The sequence below is a fragment of the Acomys russatus genome, chromosome 14, assembly GCF_903995435.1.
Source record: "Acomys russatus chromosome 14, mAcoRus1.1, whole genome shotgun sequence".
Lineage (NCBI taxonomy): Eukaryota > Metazoa > Chordata > Mammalia > Rodentia > Muridae > Acomys > Acomys russatus.
The window spans coordinates 43449993-43469478 of record NC_067150.1 but is presented as its reverse complement, the minus strand read 5'-3'; the positions used below and the strand labels follow the sequence as shown (position 1 = coordinate 43469478).

The window sequence follows — 19486 nt, the reverse complement described above, 5'->3', positions numbered from 1 at the left end:
ACACCCTCAAGAACAAGCGTTTCATCAGCTCTTGGGTGTGCCTTAGCTCAGCCAAGGTGATACGTGAATTTAGTTAGCACATTTATCTCTCCTGGTATTAAATTCAGGTCTTCAGTTCCACTTTTATGGTTCAAGCACCCCTCCCAAAATGTAAATATTTATGATACTAAAACAAAAGAGTTTTCAATCATAAATCCTTCCAGACACAGGTAGGTGGAAAATAGATAAGCGAACGTATGGATTCTGTTCACTTAGTGAACTGACTTCGTTACATCCTAGCTCAGAAAATGACAAACCACCAATCTGTTTCTTATTCTTCCTTTCCCTTCTCTGCTTTTCTATGCTAGTTTGAATGAGAAGAGCCCCCCACCCGCTGGTGTATTTGAACAGTTGGGTCCACTGCTGCTGATGCTGTTTGGAGTTTGGCTTGTGGTACCTTCATGATGTGGACCCTTGCAGGAGGAAGCAGCCATTGGGGGTGGGGCCTGAGTGCTCTCTCTCTCTCTCTGTCTCCTTCAAGCTCCCCAATGCTTCCTGCTCCTGGTGCCAGGCTTCCTGGTGCCTTTACTATCCCTGTAGACTATTTGCCTGTGGAATAGTAAAACTAAAAGAAGCTCATTCTTCTTTCTCCTTCCTTCCTTTCCTTGTTTTGTTTTTAGACAGTGTCTCACTAGTCTCACTTTATAAGTCTGTCTGTGGTCATGGTGTTTATTACAGCCACAGAAACGTAGCAAATACATCTTTCCCTCCCTCCCCCCTTCTGTCCCTCCATCCCTTCCTTTCTTTGTTCCATCTTTCTTTTTAATCTCCCCCCTCCCCAGCAAACATTTATGGGGAGCTAGTGACATATTACCTCACTCTTGGCTCCTAGGGGTTAAAAAAAAAACCAAGGTTCTCTAGCAATGAGAATAGGACATTCCAATCTGGTTGGAGCCGGTTAGAGACAAGCAAATGTTGAAAGGCACGTGAGTCCTGAAGGGCGAGGACTGAGGCTTCAGGATAAGAAGGAAGAAAGACCTTCCCAGTCCAGAGGGGGAGTCAGGGCATGTGCTGCCTCACGTCAGGAGGTCGGAGGAGCAAGGAGGATAACAGCACAATAGAGGCCGTGTAACCAAGATCGGTCTCTACCCCTCCACATGGATCTAGCACATGGGGTCTGTGAACTTGAGAGTCAAGTAACAACCTTTGGCAGGCTGAAAGGAACCCGGCTTTTAGAGGGCATATTATCTGAAATTGGCTGAAAACGCTGTCCTACTTAGAATAAAGGAGCAAATCTTTCCTTTGGTGATGGAAAGATCTGGAGCCTTGAGTAAAGCTTCACAGAGGTGGGGGAAGATGTGTTTTCCCCTAATGTTTTAACTGTTCCTGGAGTTGTCTTCCCCTCGTCTTTTTTAATTCCATTCATTTTCCTGCAGAGTTGACAATTTTATTTTTATTTATGTCCGAATAAAATTTCACTTTGTGTTTGTACCATGTTGACTTAATTCATTCATCAGTTGATAGGCCTCTAGCCTGGTCCGTTTCTTGGCTATTATGAATAGAGTAGTGATAAACATGGATTTGGCTTAGAGCTGTTTGGTATGTACATAACTAGGTTATATAGCAATTCTTTTTTTTATTTTATATGTGTGAATGTTTGCATACACACACACACACACACACACACACACACACACACACACACACACACACACCACTTGCATCTTTAATGCCAGTTGAGGCTGAAGAGGGCATTAGCTGCCCTGAAACTGGAGGTACAGATAGCTGTGAGCTACCCTGTGGGTACTGAGGACCAAACCTGGATCCTCTACAAGAGCAGCAAGTACATTGAACCCCTGAGTCATCATTCCATCCCTCATATGACAGTTCTATTTTTAGCTTTTTAGGAAACCTTCACACTAATTTTCTAATGGCTGTCTCAGTGTTCACTCCCACCAGCAGTGTATAAGGATTGCTCTTTCCCCACATCTTTGCTAGTATTTGTCATCATTTTTTTCCCTTGATGATAGGTACTCTGGCTGGGATGAGATAGACTCTCAGAGCAGCTTTAATTTGGATTTCCCTGATGGCTAAGGATATTGAACACTTTAAAAATTGTTATTGGCTGGGCATGGTGGTGCACACCTTTAATCGCAGCACTCGGGAGGCAGAAGTAGGTGAATCTCTGTGAGTTTATATTTCTCCTCCTCTTCCTCTTCTTCTTCCTCCTCTTCCTCCTCCTCCTCCTCCTCCTCCTCCTTTTGAGACAGGGTTTCTCTGTGTAGTCTTGGCTGCCCTGACCTTGCTTTGTAGACCAGGCTGGCCTCGAACTCACAGCAATCCGCCTGCCTCTGCCTCCCGAGTGCTGGGATTAAAGGCGTGCGCCACCACACCAGGCTCATATTTCTTCTTTAACAACTGTTCCATTCATCAGCTTTTTGAAAAAAATTGAATTCATTGTTTTCTTGTTCCATTTTTTGAGGTCTTTTTACATTCTATTAATCCTCTATCAGATGTATAGCTGGCAAAGATTTCCTCCTGTCATATAGATTGTCATTGTACTCAATTGCCTATTTCTTTGCTGCATAGAAGCCTTTTAATTTTATGAGGTTCTATTTGGTGATTGTTAACCTCATTCCATGAGCTGCTAGAACCTTACTCAGAAATTCCTTCCTTCTGCCTGTATCTTTAAATGTTTCCTTTACTTTTTCCTTTGGTGGTTTCACAGTTTCAAGGCCTGTGTTAAGTTCTTCTTCAATGTATTTGAACTTGATTTTTGTGCAGGATAAGAGGGAAGGATCTAATTTCATTCTTTTACATGTGGATATTCAGTTTTCTAAACATAACTATTGTTTTTTAAATTTAACTATATTGCCTGTAGGCCGGGCTAGCAATCAATCAAGACACAGACACTTGTTATATTTTAAAATAGCCTTAGTTAACCTGGGGCAGGGCAGATATCAATCTTTTAAATTACCTCTCATAGTGGAGCAAACATGGGATCCCTGTCTCAATCCCATGCCATCTGTTTTTAATAACTTTTATCAAATTACCTCCTATCCATAATCTCAAATACTTGTTAATATTTTTTTTTTTTATCTACATTGTTAAAGAGGCTGTCTTTTCTCTAATTACTTTTGGAGATACAAATAATTTAGTATCTAAAAATAATTATATTTAGAATCTTTGTAAAAAGTCAGGTGGCTAGAACTCTACATTTATATATGGATCCTTTGTTCTGTTTATTGATTTACATGTCTCTTTTTGGGGCAAATGCCATGCTATTTATGACATTATGGTTCTGCAGAATAACCTGAAATTGTGAATGGTGATACCTCCAGGGTTATTCTTTTCAGAATTGCCTTATTATCTGTTGGCATGATGTTCTTGTGGACTGTGTTCAGTGTATCCGTCTTCATTCAAATGCTGACTCCTCTACTTCACTATCTGTATAATCCAGGACACTGTATTGTGATGTTTATTCTAAGCGTCTCCTGTCTCAAGTTTGTGTAATGTGTCTCCATTTGTTCTCTGTGTTGCCAATAAAACCAACTAGCCAATGCTGATCAATAACAGAAAATACGGTAGGGCATCCTGATCCAGTGAGGGGAGGAAAAAGAGGAGGAAGGAGAGGATGGTGTCATGAGGAGAGACCGGGAAACATTAAGAGAAATGAACCAGGCTTAGGAGATGATTTACAAGCATGTATAATGCGGGAAATCTAATGGGAAGAAACTATACTAGCATGGAGGTTTAAGATGGAGTAATTATTGCGCAGCATTGTGCTATAAGCTAATTAAATGGATCCTGGTCTCTGGTTATTTGGGTATAAAACTGGTTAAGAAGTAACCATGGATAATTACTAAAATAATAATTCTACATCAGATATTAATAATCATTCAACAATTATCTGAGGTCTTTTTAGTTCCAAATGAATTTTAAAATTTCTTTTCTATTTCTTTGAAGAATAGCGTAAGAGTTTTTATGGGGATTGCATTGGATCTATAGATATCTTGTGGTAAAGCAAACATTTTATAATACTGAGTCCTTAAATCTGTGGTTATATAAAACTCAATTTCCCCCTTTGTATTCATGTATTTAGTTTTGAGACAGGATCTCACTGGGTAGCCCTGCCTGCCTTCTCTACCTCCTAAGTGCTGAGATGAAAAGCGTGTCCCACCATACTAGGCTAAAACCAGGTATTCTTAACCTCTTAGGTTCTTCCCCTCTCTTCAGAGGGTCTTCTTAAGGATTCAATGATGCCACATTTTCACTAAAAGGTTGCCTAGTTAATTTGACCAAGTGCTCAATTACAATCAGATTTACAGGATAGATTTAGTGTTTTTTAATTCAAAGTTTTTTACTTTAAAATTCATATTTTTGTTGCTTGTTTTATCCAGTGTAATTGATTTGTGAGTAAAGCAACAAAAACTTCACATTACAAGAATGGTTAGAATAGTTAGTTTCATCTCATCAGGATAGTGTGCCTGTCCCTTTATTAAGCATGCTTATTCACAAACGCCCTCTCCTTGCTTATTTCAGCAGTGACAGGAGAGAGGGTCGTGTCTCTAGGCACTGGGGAATCCAGCTTCTAACCCAAGTGCTGAGTTCATGGTCCTGTATTTACCTTAGTCCACTCATGCCCTTTGGGCTGCTTCTGCTTCATTTTTAAAACAAGGAGATTAGATGGATTCCTGGCAAAGTCCTCTGTGGCATCTGTGGCCGGTGTTTCCTTGTCATTTTAGAAGAGGAAATAGTTCTGAGGCTATCATTTTAAATCAGTGTCTACTGCGAGAGTAGCACTGCAGATATGCAAAATGGCCGAGGAGGTGATAGGCTGGGAGAGGAGACTGAACTCCTGTAACTGGGCTAGCTAGCTACTAGGGTCTTTCCAACTGGGAACTCTGTGACTCAGGCGGAGCTCCGTTGTAATCTCATAGGTCTTTGTCAGATTTCAAAGGGGCTCCTTTGTTTGATCATTTTTGGTCCTAATAGGAACAACACAGTCTCATGAGGAATGTATGTATTTATTAATTTTTTTCATGCTCCACAGATAGAGGAACTAAGATTAAGTGTGCAGCTGTGGGTCACTCTGCCAGCTGGAGGCAGAAGGCCTCTCTGGCCCTTGCGTTCTCTCCTCAGTGCTACAGTGTTCCCAAGCTCAATAAATATTAACTGCTGAAGAAGGTGACCTAACACAAAGCTGCATTTTATCACAGTCTGACAGATGAGTAATCCTCGGTGATAAATTCCTTCTCTGCAAAGTCCAAAGTGTTTGGTTGAGCAGTTTGGGGTCATTTGTTAAGTCAAAAAAGGTTAGTGGACATGATGTTTACAACTTTTCTCTAATCCATAGTCAGAAATTCTGGAGAGAATATTTCACTTTTTCTTTTAAATGTACAAAGGTTACAAAGGTACAATAACAAATACAATAAATACAATACATCCTTTTTGACCTAAAATGCATTAACTAAAAAATCTTCAAACTTTGGCCAGTATTATGGATAGTTTATAGTTACATATGTAAGTATATATACATGTGTGAAGTGTCATTCACATGCTTACAGAAAAGATCAATGGCCATGCATCACTCCTTACTTATTTAAAAATCCATAATGGTATGTAAATATTTAGTATTGAAGTAACTTATTATTTTATGGAAGTCTCACAGAGGCATAAGAGAGGTCTAGGGTTCAGGCCACACTCTCTGGAATCTTGCAGTTAATAGTTGTCAGCTGCTGTTGACCATGCAGACTTGTCGTTGTCACTCACATGTGTCTATAGCCGCCTCCCTACTCATCTGCTCTAGCAAGTGCCCACTGGCATCTGTCTGTGAAAGACGACTGATCTTGTATTTCAGTTTCTCATGTGCCGATAATGTCCTTATATTTCTTAATAAAAGCTATACTTGCCTGTGCATAGGGCTTACTTGTAACCCCAGTAGTAGGGAAACTAAGGCAAGAGGGTTGTTTTAAGTTTGAGGTCAGCATGAGCAGCAGAGTGAAACTCTTAGCTCCAAAAATAAAAACAAAAACAAAAACAAAACAAAACCCTAGACTAAACTGAAACCAAAAATGACACCTCCATATTGAAAATTATTCTTTATATCCTTAAATGTTTTCTCATATCAAAATTCCTATTTCTGTTGGTTTTTCTTTTTGAAATAAGTTCTCACTCTATAGCTCCGGCTCCCTGGGTGGAGCCTTCTGATTCTCACTTGTGTGAGAGGACCCACCTCTTAGCTCTGTGTCTGTGTATGTGTTTTCAGGTGTATCCATGTTCGCCTAAATTTCCATCCTACTGTGGTTATAATTGGGTCTGTGAGGGTTGTCAGTGGTATTCCGCACGAAGTACTCAGGACAGTGCTGGGCACTAAGAATGTCTGTAGCTGTGGGCTAGTTATCAGTGAATGTTGTGGAAACCCCATCTGGAAGAACGAGAATGCTGCCATTCAGAGATTCTCCTAAGCTTCAAGGCCTACTACCTTCCCTTCCCTCCCTCTGACCCCTGCCTTCCATCCCTCAGTCTCTCTGGCTGCTGCCTGCCTGCCTCCCTTCCCTCCCTCTGACCCCTGCCTTCCATCCCTCAGTCTCTTTGGCTGCTGCCTGCCTGTCTCCCTTCCCTCCCTCTGACCCCTGCCTTCCATCCCTCATTCTTTCTGGCTGCTGCCTGCCTGCCTCCCTTCCCTCCCTCTGACCCCTGCCTTCCATCCCTCATTCTTTCTGGCTGCTTCCTGCCTGCCTCCCTTCCCTCCCTCTGACCCCTGCCTTCCATCCCTCAGTCTCTCTGGCTGCTGCCTGCCTGCCTCCCTTCCCTCCCCTGACCCCTGCCTTCCATCCCTCATTCTTTCTGGCTGCTTCCTGCCTGCCTCCCTTCCCTCCCTCTGACCCCTGCCTTCCATCCCTCAGTCTCTCTGGCTGCTGCCTGCCTGCCTCCCTTCCCTCCCTCTGACCCCTGCCTTTCCTTTCCTCTCTATCACTCCTTCCTGCCTTCTCTCCTTTGCTGGAGTTCTTTCTCTGGACCATGCTTACATGGCATTGCTTCATTGCTTCATGGGTTGCTTTTGAAAGGTATTTAACCTCACATCCAACCACTAGTCTGACCAGACACATATTCCAATATTTATTAATGTATATAGAACTTTGAAGATTGAAGATTAACACAATAAAAGATCTATAAGGCAAGATCTGTGCTGTCTGATTCACTTACATGTTGCAAAGACCTCAGACAGTATACCACACACACTGCATACTCATTATGCATTCATAATCATCATCATCACCATTGTGTGTGTGTGTGTGTGTGTGTGTGTGTGTGTGGGTTTCTCCTTCCTCCGGAGCTTAGTAACTGGTGGTATTATTTTCAATCTTAAGTAGTTATCAACAAAGATTTTCTTTCTTATCTTTAGATTATTTTTCTCTTTAGTCATTTAAGTTATCTAAAACCATATTTTTATAATATTAGATTTCCCAAAATTTATTTATCTGTGTGAATTTTTTCACATAAACTCTATCGCTTTACTTCCTTTGCTTTCTCTTCAAGCAGTTGGCCTCAGTGTGACTGTGGCTCCTTAGTAGTCCCTTAGATCTTTTTTATTTTTATTTTCCAAGAACTGTCTTGTGTTTTCCAACTACAATTTTTTCATTTCCCTTTTCAAGGCAGGGTGTCATTATGTAACCCAGGCTGGTACTCACTCTGTAGGCCAGGCTGGCCTCAAACTCATGGTTTTTCTGCCTCAGCCTCTGGAGTGCTGGAATTAAAGGCTTGAGCCACTACCCCAGGTTGAGGAGAACCTTTCAGTGCAAACTGTAATTGTTTAAGACTGCAACTATCCGGAGGCAGAGGCAGGCACATCACTGTGAGTTCTAGGCCAGCCTGGTCTACAAAGCAGGTCCAGGATAGCCAAGGCTACACAGAGAAACCTTGTCTCAAAAAACAAACAAACAAAAACAACAACAACAAAAAGAGTGCAGCTAGTCACAAGTAAGTCCTCGGATCTTAATTAGCATTTTATAGTAATGACTTTAACATTCATTTCTTCAATAATCTAATGATACATGTATTGGGAACTTGATTATCACTTGTGAGTTGACTGATTTAGAAAATGGGGATGTAGATTAGCTGTGGGGAGAGGGGGTGCTGAGAGAGATAACAAATCTGGGGGGCATCTCTGGGACAGGGGAGGCCCCTGGCAGTCTATAGAGGTAACCCTAGCTAAGACTCCTAGTATGGGGCAGGGTATGGAGCCTGAAGTCAGCACCTCCTGTGGCTACTCAAGACTTCCAGTGGAGGGAGGGAGACACCAACCCACCCATAAAACCTTTCAACCGAGAATTTGTCCTGCCACTAAGAAGTGTAAGAATAAAGATGGAGCAGAGATTGAGGGAATGGCCAACCAATGACTGGCCCAACTTGAGACCCACCCCATGGGAGAGTGTCAACCCCTGTCACTATTAATGATACTCTGCTATGCTTGCAGACAGGAGCCTAGCATAACTGCCTTCTGAGGGGCTTCATCCAGCAGCTGATGGAAGCAGATGCAGAGACCCACAGCCAAACAGCAGGCCAAGTTCAGGGAATCTCATAAAAGAGTGGGAGGAAGGACTGAGGGAGCCAGAGGGATAAAGGACTCCACAAGAAGACCTACAGAGTGAACTAAACTGGGCCCATGGGGCTCACAGAGACTCAACTACCAACCAAAGAGCATGCATGGGCTGGACCCTACACGTATGTAACAGATGCACCATTTGTTCTTCATGTGGATCCCCTAACAATTGCAATGGGGGCTGTCTCTGACTCTGTTGTCTGCCTTTGGATCCCTTTCTCCTAGCTGGGCTGCCTTGTCTGGCCTCAGTGGGAGAGGAAAGGATTAGTCTTCCTGAAATGAGCCAAGATGGTTTGGTACTCATGTTGGGGGGGGGATCCCCATCTGGGGAGGAGGGAGTGGGGGGAGGGATGTGTAAGGGTGAGACTGGAAAGAGATGAGAGAGGGGCTGTAAAGTGATTAAATAAATAAATTAATAAGGAGGGGGAGAGAAAGAAAATCATAGTTTTCTTCCTTGCTTGAATTATCTCAATTTCTTCAGGTCATGTTGCTGTACTTGAAGCTTTCACTTTGTATTGTTTTTTTCTCACAAATCTGGGGGTCCCTTGTTTATCCCTATGAATGAACTGAAATTAAGTAGACTATTTGATAGAAATAGCTTTGTAGATTCTTATTTAATTGTTTAGGTCTGTTTTTATCCTTAAATAGAATTACTAACAGGAACCCTATCCAAGATGGTGGGACTTGGTGACTGGATAATGCCCCTAAAAGGGCCTGCTGCGGACATAAAAGCTCATCTCAATGAAGAGCAGAATAGAATAGCAACCAAGGAGGGCAGTGTGAGGACAGTGTGCTCCAAGGTAGACAGATAGTAGGCACAGGCTCTAGTCCTTGACACATAGAATACACCTATTCCTACCGTACATAGCTTCAACATACATTGTGTGTGTGTGTGTGTGTGTTTGTTGGCTCATTCCTCTATGTTCTCCACTTTATCCTTTGAAATAAGCTCTCTCCCTGGCTAGCCAGGCGGCTCCTGGGATCTTCCTGTCTCCATCCCTGAGTGCTGGGATTCCAGGTCGTGCGCCTCTCACGTGGGTGCTGGAGGCTGGAAGCCAAGTCCTCATGCTTGCACAGCAAGAACTCTGCTGACTGACTCTCCAGCCCTGTTATGCATCTTAGGAAGAACTGCAAGAAAGCATTTGAAGGCTCCAAGTAAAAAGAAACGAGAAAGATGTAGAAATGACTGCACTTGGTACATGTGCAGAATCTCCACACTGCTCCCAATAAATACGTACAGTTGTTGCCTGTCAATTAAAAAGGGCAGACAAGCAGGCAGCTGAGGCAGCTCTGGAGGAGGTGGAGAGGCAGGTTTAGCTTGTTTGACTGTTTTCCTCTGAGTTTATCATAAAGATTTGGGAATTTCTTCCTGTCTTCTCTTAAGTCACAAGACCCTTGAAGGCACCTTCTGTGTGCTGACTGCTGGCTTTCTAAAGGACATTGCCCTGGCTTTTATCCTGAGGGCAAAGTCTCATCTGCCTTGCTATGTTTACACCTGTCTCAGGAAAGGGGCCCAGATGTCCCAAGGCACAGAACCCAGCTCAGTAATGAGGCTACCGATAATTGCCACACAGCCCATCAGAGCATTGTTGACAGAGTGGGGAGCTTTTCTGGCTCCCCAGGGAAGGCACGGGCTCAGTCTTTGCCCTGGCCGGCAGCTTCTTCTGTGGTCGTTCATCCCACTCATCTCTCCATCCTAGCACTTGGAATTGTTCAGAACTTTTTCAACGCTTCCTCTGTGCTGATGTCACTGTCTCTTCTTCCTGATTGCTATTATCATTTTGTTTTCTTTAGGAATATTTTCTTGGCCAGTGAGATGGCTCAGCGGGTAAAGGTGCTTGCCACCAAGCCGCACCAACTGAGTTCCATCCCCAGGAACCTCTGATAGAAGTAGAGAAGCAACTTCTGAAAGGTGTCCTCTGATCTCCACATGCATATAGTGACACTGTGTGTGCATGCATAGGAATATATACACTTCCACATACATTTAAGAAGGAAATACAATCACTCGTCCAGGCAGTTCTCTTTGGAGAAGCTAGTCTTCCATAAATTATCAGTAAGTTTCTAGGTTGCATGGTTGATTATGTTTTACTCTATTTATCATTATTAAAAAAATAATGGTGATAGGCAATGGTGGCACATGCCTTTAATTCTTGGGAGGAAGAGGAGGGCGGATCTCTGAGTTCAAGGCCAGCCTGGTCTACAGAGTGAGTTCTAGAACAGCCAGGGGTACACAGAAAAACCCTCTGGATAAAAACTGAAGGGTAAACAAATAAAGAGATAATTAGATAGATAAATTTAAAAAAAGATAATGTTTGAAAATAAAAAAATTAAAGCGACATTAAAATTACAGAATTATGGGGCTGGGCGTGGTGGTGCATGCCTTTTATTCTAGCACTTGGGGGGCAGAGGTAGGGTGCTGTCTGTGAGTTTGAGGCCATCCTGGTCTACAAAGAGAGTCCAGACCAACCAAGGCTACACAGAGAAACCCTGTCTCAAAAAAACAAAAAGCCAAACAAAACCAACCAACCAACAAACAATAACAAAAACAATTTGGAAACAAAACAAAAGAAAAACAAACAAAAAACCAATCTCGGCTCTGTCACTCATGATCCTTGAACAAATATTTAGTTTCTAAACCTCAGGTTTTTGAACCTTTAAATGACCATAATAGGGCTGGAGAGATGGCTCAGACTTTAAGAGCACTGGCTGTTTTTCCAAAGGTCCTGAGTTCAATTCCCAGCAACCACATAACCACCCCTAATGAAATCTGGTGCCCTCTTCTGGCTTGCTGGCTCACATGTAGGCAGAATACTGTATGAATAATAAATAAATCTTTTTTTAAAATGACCATAAACAGGGTTGGAGAGATGGCTCAGCGGTTAAGAGCACTGACTGTTCTTCCAGATATCCTGAGTTCAATTCCCAGCAACCACATGGTGGCTCACAACCATCTATAATGAGATCTGGTGCCCTCTTCTGGAGTGCAGACGGAGCACTGTATACATCATAATAAATAAATCTTTTTTTAAAAAAAAAATGACCACAATAATAGTACCTATTAGAGAGGGCAACTTTTGGTTATTTAAAGTTATATTTCTTAGCACTGACCCAATCACCTGGGAAGGGCCTTGTTAGATATCAGCATTCATTATTGATGCCTTCATATAACTGCAGGGAAGGGGGATGCAGCGACAGCTAGGCAGTTAAGGGCACCGGCTGCTTTTCCAGAGGACCTGAGTTTGAGTCCCAGCACCTACATGGCAGCTCACAATCATCTGTCACTTCAGTTCCAAGGAATCTGATGTCCTCTTCTGGCCTCCATGTCCATTGCATGCACAGGCCAATCACCCATACACATAAAGTAAAAGATAAAGGAAAAGTTTTAATGACAGAACAATTCTGTAATTAATTTGTAATCCATTACTTTCTGGTTCCATCTGGTTGGTCTTTTTGGTCCCTTTTTATTGCAGTGTGATACATATGACAGAACCTCATACACCTGCCACTGCCCAGGGTGCAGCTCAGTGACATGACGTGCGCTCATGTTGCCATTTACAGCCACCAGGGTTTGGCTCTAGAATGATTTCTACCTTGCAAAACGGAAACTATACGCCTTTTAAACCATATTTCCCCGTTTTCTTTCTCTCCTCGGCCCCAGGCAACATTACTCTCTTTTCTGTTTCTGGGAATTTGTCTGTTTTATATACTTGATTTGTGTAGGATTTTATGGTATTTTTTTCTCAGTGACTGGCTTATTCCACGCAACACAGTGTCTGCAAGACTCTTGTAGCAACTGTCTGAATTTCATCCCTTTTGAAGGCTAAATAATACTCCATTTGCACACCTGCCACACCTTTTTCATCTATTTCTTTGTCCATTCACACTCAGTCAACTTCCACCTTTAAGCTATTATGAATAACTCTATTAATATTAGTGTGTAAATATCCATTCAGATATCCTTTCATGTCTCATTATATATATATGAGGGTATATATATATATCTATATATGAGGTATATATATTATATATAAATATAATAAATATAATAAATATATAAATAAAATAAATATTATTTATATATAATATATATACAGGATATATGAGGTAGAACTGTATTATACAGCATGTGATTTTTACATTCTTTTTGTTGTTGTTTTTGGTTTTTCTAGACAGGGTTTCTCTGTATTATCCTGGCTGTCCCGGACTTGCTTTGTAGACCAGGCTGGCCTCGAAATTACAGCAATCCACCTGCCTCTGCCTCCCAAGTACTGGGATTAAAGGTGTGCGCCACTGCCGCCAGGCTTGTGATTTTAAATACTTATTCATTTTGGGTATTATTCCATGATAGTTCTGTTTGGGGGATTTATACACTGGATATCAAATTTGCTTTGTCCTTAGTTTCACAGACAAATATGCTGATATATGTCTTCAAAGAGTAGAGACAGATGTCTTTTCATAAGCCTAGCACACAGCCAACCCAGCCTTTAGCACTGTGATGACTCCACAGAATCTGCTCACCTCTCCCAAGACACTTCCAGGGACATGGAGACTCTTCTGTGCCTTGCTCCATGAGACAGCCTTTCTGTTAGCCACCAGGAGTGCCTCTGTAAGAACTTGCCCTCATCTGCTCTATCAGTTAGAGAACAGAGAGACTCTAACTTTGCCATACTATGCGCTTTCATCAAGCAGGTCTGCAAACGTTTGAAATGCCTGAGGCATGTGGGACACAGGCTGGACAACAGCAGTGCAATAGCATGAATATTCGTCCCCTGGGCCCAAGAAGCCTGCAGTGGCACCAGGATAGGACTAAGATAAACAAGTTTTAGGGGAAAATACTTTTTTTTTTTTTTTCACAGTGTAGGAAATTTGGAAGAGCACAGAGCAAACCAAGCTCACCTGTTTCTTGGTCTGCTACCCAGACATCAGTTTTGTAAATACCCTCCCATTGGCTTTATAACCACCTGGGTTTGCAGCCTCTTGCTCTGTAGTGATTTCCCTTTTTATGACAATAGTAGTCGGGAACATTTATGGGCCATGTGTTTCATTAATGAATACTTAGTATTTCAAGGATGGTGGTTTTTTTTCCTTCAGAAAGTGGATTAAAAAAAAAAACAAGACATGAAAACACTGCTGTTCTTAGGGCAAATCAGCTGGACTGCGCTCACACACACACACACACACACACACACACACACACACACAGACACACACACACACAATACAGTTGCTGCCACCTAAAGGAAAAATGCTGAAAATATTGAAATCACTGACACATTAAGCTGAACTATTAAGAGAGCTTTGATTTTTGAAAGTAATTTAAATTTTTATTCTTTGATCATCTCATATATTTTGATCATATCCATCCCTCATTCCTTCCCCTAACTCCTCTCAGGTTTTTATAAATAGCCCACTGAATCCAATTAGTGTGGGTAAGACCAGCCACAAGAGCATGGCCAACTACCAGAGGCCACACCCATAAAGATCTCTCTCTGTCTCTGTCTCTGTCTCTCTGTCTCTCTGTCTCTGTCTCTCTCTATCTCTCTGTCTCTGTCTCTCTCTGTCTCTCTGTCTCTGTCTCTCTGTCTTTCTGTCTCTGTCCCTCTCTGTCTCTCTGTGTCCCTTTCTGTCTGTGTGTCTCTCTGTCTCTCTGTCTCTCTCTGTCTCTCTGTCTCTCTCTCTCTCTCTCTCTGTCTCTCTCTCTCTGTCTCTCTGTCTTTCTGTCTCTGTCCCTCTCTGTCTCTCTGTGTGTCTCTCTGTCTCTCTCTGTCTCTCTGTCTCTGTCTCTCTCTCTCTCTCTCTCTCTCTCTCTCTCTCTCTCTCTCTCTCTCTCTCTCTCTCACTCTCTCGCTCTCTCGCTCTCTCTCTCCCCAAGGCAGCCATCAGCTCAGCAGCTCCTCAGCCAGGGGTGGGGCCTTGTGTGCGAGGCCCCTCCCCCATCCTGGCTGATTGGACATGAGAACAAGCACAGCTGTTCTAAGATCATGAATGCCAAGGTCCTTCTATCTTGTTCAGGAGATAGACACTTGTTTTGGTTTGATTTTTTTTTTTCTTTTCTTGAGGTTCTTTTTTTTTTTTTCTTTTTTTTCAATTCCTTTAATTTTTTTTAATCTTAATAAACAGCTAGCACACTCACTGATATAAACTTTTAAGTGACAAAGTAGCATATGGTGAAATACAGAGTTCACGCCTATCCTGTCTTCCTCTCCACAGCCTACCACGGGACCACACAGGGCCAGTCTCAGTGAGCAGTTTCTGTGGTGTTTTTCCAGAAACAGACAGGCTAGACACAAAACTTAGTGTGTGTGTAAATATTCTTTTTCTATGAGTAGTAGTCTGTTAGAACCACATGTTTGAGTGTGACCTGCACACCTATCACACTGCCCACCCATGCACAGACTCATGTATTGGAACATGTGGCCCCCTGCTGGTGGCCTTGTTTCGTGACTCTGTGGACCCTTTGACCATGGGGCCTAGCAGGTTGATACAAGCCATCCTGACCATGGGGCCTAGCAGGTTGATACAAGCCATCTGCCGCAGCATGCCCTGGAAGCTGAAACTAGCTTTGAGTTTCAGCTAAATTCTCTTGAGTGACTTCCTGTCTGCTGAGGCGACCAATGTGACTAGCTACCACCTTCCACAGCCCCACAGACTGACTGACTCCTGCTGCCACACTTTCCCCACCACGATGGACTGACGTTCCCTGAAACCATGAGCAGAAACACAACTTTCCTCTCTCAAGTTGCTTCTGTGGAACGTTTGTCACAGCCGCGAGGAAAGCAGCTGAGGTGTTATGAGTCTGTTGTGCTTGTCTGTGCGTTTGTTTTCATTTTCTGGCCATACACCATGCGTGCATATCGGAGTGATTTATTTGAAGAATGTTTACATTATATTATGTTTAACCAATGTGTGATGAAAACCAGGCTCCAGCAAACAGATTCTCCTTGGTTATTGTTGTCTGTCTGCTTATTTCAAGGTTTAGTCTCACTATGCAGCAAAGCTTGATTTCAAACTTGTGGTTCTCCCATCTCATCCTCTTTGAGTGCCGACACTGCAAATGAATAGCATTATGCCTTACTGAAATATTGAAGTTATCTCCATTTTTCTAATTTCTTCTCCAGTGATAGATATGACGACTTGTACATGGTCTTTGCACATGTGTAAAGACATACTTCCCTTTTTCCCAGTTTCCAGAACAGTTATGAAATATTCTGTCATTCCAATCCCGGGCAGGTCTGCAGAATCCCTGCTGTGTGGTGGGTGCTGGAGGTGGGTGACAGATACCGCTGTCTCTAATTGTTACAGCCCTTCAGTGATACAGCAACACAGCTTCTCCAGTGAGACAGCTCGCCTTATTGGGGGGAATAAAGGCTATATAAACCTTGGGGAAGTGGGTCCCCATCATTGGCAGGGACTGAGGGGCTAGGAATGTTTCATTTGCATGCAGAGGAATTGTAGGTGCTAGGCTATGTGACTACCTCGAGAATTGCAGGGGGGGGGGGCATGTCTTAAGACTGTGTGCTGTGACATGCAGGCGTGGAACAGGGAGGAAGGGATTCTTACTCCTGCCAGTCTCAAGATTGAAATTTTTGGGGTTTGCACATGTCTAGACCTCACTCTAGCTCTATGCTGGTTTCCCCAGTTGCACAGTCTACATGCCCCACAATGCTCAGTCAAAAACCAGTGTTCAGGGGCTGGCAAGATGGCTCAGCAGTTAAGAGCACCTGCTGCTTGTAGAGAAAAATTAGAAAGTTTGGTTTCTTTAAAAAACACAGAAATGTTATGGGAAGGTGTTTTCGTTTTAATCCCTGGAGTCGGGGTATGGGGCTGCTTCGCAGCAGCTGAGTATGATTTGCCTCGTGCTCTAGCAGGGCCATGGTTTTTCCAGCTGCAGATACTTTTTTGCAACTGAAATTTTGGGAACGTTTCAGAGAATATATAAATGCTAGGGCCCCTGAGAGGTGGGGTGGCTGTCAAACACAAAGAGCAAAGAGAGGAGAAGGACAAATTAGATATCAAACTTCCCCAAGGAACTCACTGCCCCTACACAGCAGGAAGTGCTTTAACAATGACTTTGCCCCCTTCTGTCTCCATCCTTCTTTTCTCTGCTATCTAGTGTTAGAGGATTAATAAGGGTGGGGAAGGGTGGAAGAGAGAAAGGAACACACAGAGTAGCAAACATCAGCTACAGCTGCTCATCCAAAGGACCCGAGTTCAGTTCCCAGCACCCATATCATATGCCTCACAACTGTCTGTAATTCTAGCATCAAGGGATCTGACCCTTCTGGCCTTTAGGGGCTCCTGCACTCACATTCACACACCCACATGTACACTCACATATAATGAAAAAGTAATACCAATAAATCTTAGGAAAATCAATGACGTCTGTCAACTGTTACTCACCTCCGTGGCGGCATGCAGTGCGTTGCAATTGTATCTTTATTACTAGAGTCTGCTTAACCTGACATCAGTAAAATATGGAGGTGACAGCCGGGGTACATAGCCAGTTAGACAGGAGGCCTGGTAAATACAGTAATAATGAGTAAATGTCAAATGCTCTTACCACAAGAAATGAAGCGTTTGAGATGCTGATTTTGAGAGTATTTTTAAAAATTGTTCTTCATTGTGTTTTAAAATCGTAACATCACTAAATTTGTTGTTTTTATTGCTTATGTGTCTTGTACATATGCCATGTGAGTTCAGGTGCCCACTGAGGTTGGAAGAGGGTACTGGAGTCTCTGAAGCTTGACTCCAAGGCCTTTAGCCTCATAGTCTGTGTGCTGGTAAGTAAATACCATCCCTCTGAGGAGCAGCAAGCGCTGCTAAGTGCTGAGCCATCTCTCCAGCCCCATACAACATCACTCTGCACTCTATAGATACATAAAACGACAGCTCATCAGTTTAAAATGATAAAAACAAAAATTAAAATGAATTATTTCTACTTTCCTCACCACTTTGTTTTTTTTTTTTTTTTTTTTTTTTTTTTTATTAATCTAAGTCATTTTAAGACAAGTGGCTTTTCACAGTTAAACATTTGAAATAACCTAAACCATATTACTACACTGACTACTTCTATATGAATATTTGCATGAAACCCAGTAGTTAACTTTGAGAATATAGAAATAGTAGAGAGATCTGTATGATACCAGTGCATGGATACCGAGGTAACACCTGTACAATCAGTAATGCTCACAAGCATAAAGAGCACTGCTTTCTGGATGTCATACATGAGCTTTGTAGTGGAGAACTCCACAGTGCAACAAAAGTTCAGTGTTATGACAGCTATGCAAATGGGCATAAATTCTATTACTAGATAAACTTGAAAAGATAGAATACTAATTATATATGACTAAACAAATATCAACAGTCTAATTGTACTGAAGCATAGTAACAAAAATATAACTATCAATAGTGCTGTCATCTGTAGAGTAAATCATAGAATTATTAGGCTCAAAAAACCCTGAGGCCATTGTTTTCATTGTTCTTTGACCCTTCTCTATAAACACAGTGGCTAATTGTGATCATTTATCCTTATTTCCCTGTGAACAAATTTTCTGATACTGAGTACTATTTTCAAACACATCATTTTCACCAGCACCATCATCTGATTATTACTAAAAACCCATCAAAGCTTTCAAAGCTAATAATGGTTTCATGCAACTTTAGATCTAATTTAGGAAGTAAATGGCTGGCTAATGAGTTTTTCCTTTTATGGGTAAAGAGCCACCATATACCAATGCTATTAGCAATAAGTAAATATGGTATTTAACATGCTTATATTTTTCAAAAGAGCTGAAATACATACTTTATATCTGAAACACTATATAGCCTTTGTGTGTCTGTGGTGGCTAGAAGAGTTCCTTCCTCTTCTTTAACTGAATTTAAAAGTTTTAGTGGCTACCATGATAACAAATTTACTATCTTGACAAGGCGTATCACAATCTTCTTTTATAGAGTTAGTTCACAGGTCTTTCTTATTGTCTTTTTCTAAACGGTTCTGAAGCTCTGAGTGCTCTTTCAGGAGCCGGTCATATTCTTTCGACAGCCTCTCTGACTGCGTCTTCATAGTTATCACATCGTTTTGTGCCTTAAAAAGGGCATCTGAAGCCTTCTTTAATTCAGTTTTCAGTTTTTCCTGGTCTTCTATCAGCTTTTTATTTTCAGTTTCCAAAGTGTGTTCTTCGTCATTGCCATGGTTTTTTAGCGCCCATTTTAGTTTTTCATTCTCTTCCATAAATTTCTTGGCAGCCTTATTGGTATTTTCTGCTTGCGTTTTAAGTACTCCTTTGTTTGTTATTTCTTTTGCCAGCTGAGTAATAAGTGTAACCAGACGTCTCAACACTAGCCAAAAAAATAATGAGAATCCAGAAATATAAAGATTTCTTTGGGACCTGAAGAGCTTCATCTGTGTGTGCTCATAGGCTGTCGGCCTGCCATCTGAGTTCTTCTCAATGACATGACTGGAGGAATACTTCCTTACTTCTCTCACAGCATCTCTGAGGAGGAATAAAGGGCAGGCAGAAGATTAAAATGAGTCCTATTTCAGCATAAAGAAAGCTCACAACCGCCACCCATTGGATTGTCATGTTTGTTTGTTTGTTTGTTTGTTTCTCCACACCCGCCGCCGATCGATCGCTCCACGCGCCCCTGACCTCCTCACCACTTTGTAATTGCTTGTTTTCTTTATATTATTCTACACTCACCTGTTCCCACCCCAAGAACTCCAAAAGATATGCCAAACTCTTCATCATAATTTTCCCTCAACTTTCGCAACACATGAAATAGATATCAATTCTAGTTTCCTCCCTAAACATCTTCACTCCACACTCTCATAGTCTTCTGGGGCTGTTGCTTGCTGCATGTGATAGACATTTCAGTTCCAAGATGATGCTCTCTCAGCCT

General features: G+C 42.1%; 1 pseudogene; it reads right to left on the bottom strand.

Annotated features, from left to right (window-relative positions):
• Nucleotides 1-17581: 17581 nt before the first annotated feature.
• LOC127198467 (B-cell receptor-associated protein 29-like) lies at nt 17582-19228 on the bottom strand (annotated as a pseudogene).
• Between the last annotated feature and the right edge of the window lie 258 nt (nt 19229-19486).